The sequence below is a fragment of the Myzus persicae genome, unplaced genomic scaffold (genome assembly GCF_001856785.1).
Source record: "Myzus persicae strain clone G006 unplaced genomic scaffold, MPER_G0061.0, whole genome shotgun sequence".
In the NCBI taxonomy this organism is placed as follows: Eukaryota; Metazoa; Arthropoda; class Insecta; order Hemiptera; family Aphididae; genus Myzus; species Myzus persicae.
The window spans coordinates 306786-311669 of record NW_019101158.1 but is presented as its reverse complement, the minus strand read 5'-3'; positions in this window follow the sequence as shown (position 1 = coordinate 311669).

The window sequence follows — 4884 nt, the reverse complement described above, 5'->3', positions numbered from 1 at the left end:
TAAAATACATTCATATTTACAGTTACATTTTTAATACAAATTTATAAATAAATAACAGTAAGTACCTAGCTGCTATTTATTATGATTAAGCGATGTTTTTCATTTGCATGATCGGCAATAACTACTATGTGAACTTAAATTTTGTTTTGTAAACCTGTTAGTTTAGATGCGTTTATTTTTATTGATATAAAATTAAATTTTGATGCTTTATTTTTATTGATATAAAATTAAATTTTGATGCTTTATTTTTATTTTAGTATAATTTAAAAATATATAACTCTGTATGTAAAATAAAAACTAAGTGAATGTTGGACGTAGCGTGCAGTATAAACATTTATATTATACTTGATGAAATGTTTTTAATTTTCAAATTTAAGTCAATGAAGAGATCGCAGGAAAATTTGAGTAGCGATGATCTGGTTTACTTTTGACTTAAACTAAGCTTTAACTTCAACCACCGTCCATCGATGTATCTCTAGATATAAAGTATTTTTTAGCATAACAGACGGTCCGTCTACTTTGAAAACTTAAAAATTCAATTTTTAATACATTTTAATACAATGATAGGTACAGTCAATTGAAGTACGTTTGAATGAGTAAACAAATGCATTGAATGTGTCTTTTAATTTAAATAATTTCTTTTTAGTCATGAGTAGTATAAAAAAGTGATTATTTGAATGTAATAAAACAATTATAAACTATAAAATATATTACCTGCACCTATATTTACGTACATATTTTTCTAATATTAAAATTTTTCTTTTATAATTGTATTAATTAATCACCAGAAAGTACAGACACATGCTATTTAAAGTAAATATGATACAAAAACTAACATACAAATTAATTAAAATATGTTGGCTGGTATTTTAGTAAAACACAATGTAAAGATGGATTTTTATATACACTAATGCACATGCACTTCTTTACTATTATTTAAATAGACTATATTATACGAAAAATAAATCGATATGTGTAAAATGCATGTAACAGCCATTAGGTACCAACAGTAATTTAAAGTGTACACATACACTATTGTCTATTACAGATAAACAAAAATTTAAATAACCTGGCAACAAAACAAAATAATAACCGTAACTAAACAAGTCGACTGCTTTACTGATGTATAAGTTATTTCTTCCATAATATTTTGTACTGAATAATATGGAAGAGAAACTCTTATTTCTTATTCTGAGTCACACCTCTGCCTATCGATATTACAGTAATTTATAATGAATATTACTGTTTTTGTCGTTCTAGTCCACTGATTTATAGAACTGCGTGGGAGTAAGAGTAACCCACCTGGCACCTACCAACTAGTATACTGCTGCTGCAGGTACTATATATATATATACTTCGATCTTCAACTTAGGAATTGGTTTCTGGTAGTAAATTAGATCTAATTGATTTTTTTACTGATGAGAGGAGGGGGAGGCAAAAGTTAAACCCTAGAACTTTTTCTACTTTTAGAATTTTTCTAATTTTTTTAATTGAAAGTAATTTATATGAAATAGCTGCCATCGGCAACTCGGATGCTTGTGAGACTCGGTGAGAGTGGGTTGAAATTTAGAGACAATAATGTCGTTGAAATTACTAATAAAGGTCACTCCTGTTGTGGTGGGTGGTTAAAAAAAAAAAAATTGGGGAGGTGATTATGATTTTTGATAGGGCTTGGCGGTCTTGTTTTTAACGCGGGAATGTTTGAAATTCCAAGTTCAGTGTCTAGAAATCTCACAAAAAATCTGACAATGGAAATCGGCAATTGAATAATACAGTTCCCCGTCACATAACTGGAGCTTTTTCGTAAGAAAACAAGTGAAAAAAATATGATCAGAGTTCTATCGAGTTTGATTTAGTGTATTAAAATAATGTATAAAATGAAACTTATTATGGACGCGAAACATTAAATTGAAAAAGGTCAGCGGGCTCTTATTTTACGTAAAAGTTTTTTTGAAAGAAATAATTTAATGTTTAATTTAAAATAATAATGTGTTTTAAACTGGGACTAGCATCAATTTTGAATAAGTATCCAAAAATACAAATACAAACATATTTATACTTCAGTTTTGGTCTTAAATATGTGAGAAAAAATTAGATTAAGTGTAATGTGGAAAAAAGTGGGAAGGAAAACTATTTTTGAATTCTATGACAATATAACTTAAATACACTAAACCATATTTTAAATTAAAATTAATGAATAAATAAATACTGAAAACCTTACAATTCATCTTAATGCCGTCAACTCTAATTATTATTCTATTAATGTTTTGTTGTATTTTAGATACATTAGAATTTTGAAATCAACTTTTATAATTGTTTGTGACAAAAATCATTAATTAGTGTTGACTGTATTTTAAGTTATTATTAATTATAAGTACAGGTACAACGCTAGACGACTGGTTTTAAAACCATGGTTAAAAATTATGATAATTAATTAGGTTCTAATTTCCCATGGTAATATTTGAATATTTTCTTTTTATTGTTATGTTTATACAATATCGAATAGGTACCTTGGTATAGTTAGTAGGAAAAGATCATTACAATGCACACGACCAGTGATGATAGTCTACTACTACTAGTCTACTATCATAACCATAGCTTCAACTATCCATAGCCCATAGGTCGTAAGTGTACTAACCTTCTCATGACTTAATTAACCGTCTGTTTAAACAGCATGGTCGCGCGAGTTAGGCAGTGTGGAAATATTTGGAGTTTGTAGACTGCAGTCTTTAGAGTTTGTGCCCGATAAAGATTTAAATTTTCTCAGATCTGAATTTTCTGAACATCGGAATTTACCCCAGATCTGAATTATTTCCAAGATTGGAATTTTTGCTGGATCAGAATTTTATAAGATCTGAATTTATCCCAAGATTGGAATGTTCCCGAAATCGGAGTTTTCCAAGATCTGAATTTCAATAAATCTGAATTAAGGAATTAATAAAAATTTTAATTAAAATAATCTTCTACAATTCAGAAACAGCTCTATTTTACATAAGTACCTATACTTAATATTTTTCAAAATTTCCCTGTTAGTTTTGATTAAAACTAAGGCAGTATCAACTTTAATAATTTATGTAAATATTTTAGTTCCAGCAGTTGTATTTTATAATTTCGTTACATATTTCATTGTAAATTATAATTTATTATTTTTATTTTGCATATGATAATAAGCTAGTATATTATTATAATTATAAAATACAATGTACAATTTCAATTTTTAAAATATTAAAGTACATTAATTTCATACGGTTAAAAGTCTAAGCATCATCTTCTCATACAATAAACTATTATTATTATGTAGAATGTAGATACTAGGATTACTCTTTATAATCAGACGAACAGTACCTACTATACCGTAGGCTTTACAAAATAAATGCTTAAACCACAGTTAAACATATAAGAAATAATATCTAAAACTAGTATGTAACAGCACAGAATAATATGAATGGGTTATTTTCAGTTGTTCTGTGGTAACAGTGACACTATAGTAACTTCCTACTATCTAAAGAGTAATTTAAAATATTAAAACTCAGTAGGTCAGCGGTTCCCAACCCATGGGCCGCGGCCAACTTGTGGGCCTCGAGCAGCGTGGTACTGGGCCGTGAACCATATAAATATATAATATTTAAAAAATATTATCATATATTTTTAGTATATACTTAATAATATTTATCAATATTACCTACACTCTATAGTGTCAAATTAGTGTATAATTAACGCTAAATATGGGAATAAACTGAACGTTGAAAGTGATTTAATTCTAAAACCATCCGGTTTTCATCCCGATATTGACTTTCTCACGAAAGACAAGTAATGTCAAAAATCAAATCAAATTGTTTAACTTGTGATTAAGTTTAATATATGCTTAATTTCATGATAAACAATTGATTTTTTAATCCTTTTTAGTTCTAAGAACTGAGTTTGTTTATACATATATATATATATATATTTATTTATTTATGCATGCGTATAATACAGGTGAGCTATTTGTGGGCTTCAAAGATTATTTTTTTAAATTGGTGGTCCTTACAGCTAAAGAGGTTGGGAATAGCTGCAGTAGGTAATTAAACTTTTGTCAAAGTGAATAAAATTGGTCTATATTTTATAAGTTTAAGAGTATTGTATAGAATTCAGTTTTATTTATTTGCATATGAGAATTCCTTTCAGAATGCTCAATCAACAATGGCCCAAGGACCATTAATTAAACTCATATCATAACCTCTTATTAAACTCACACCAAAGAACCGCCAATAAATGGTTATTTCCTCATACCAACAAGCCACGTAAGTTGTAACTTGTAATATCATATCATTTATGCTTATTACGCTACACGCCTACACGTCTTGTATTATGTTGATTGTATGATTTTCAAAATAAAAAATAAATAAATACAAATTGTACAATAGAGCACACTATACATTTTATATGCCTAGTGCACTATGTTAAACATTTAAAAAACAGTTATGATGGTATATAAATGAATAAAAAAATTGTTACATACATTAATAAGTTTTAAAAATAAAAAATAAAAAATTTATAATAACCGTATGTGTATACTACAGGGTGATTATTTTACCACGAACCAGTCATCAATATCTCGGTAAGTATTAGGAATTTTAAGATAATTTTTTTGTTTTTAATTTTTTAGGTTTTACTGTTTTACCATACAACAATGTCTTACAATGTGTTATAATTTTGAAAATTTTGACTGTCTCTCTTATTGGATAAAACACTATTAACTTTCGATTTTCCAATGGCAACTACCTACCTATTTTCGATAACGAAAATCTATAAGCATATTGAAAAAAATAATTTTATCGTTTGCAGCATTTAATTTGTGTCATTCGTTTGCGACTTATTAACGTTTAAATACGTTTAAATACT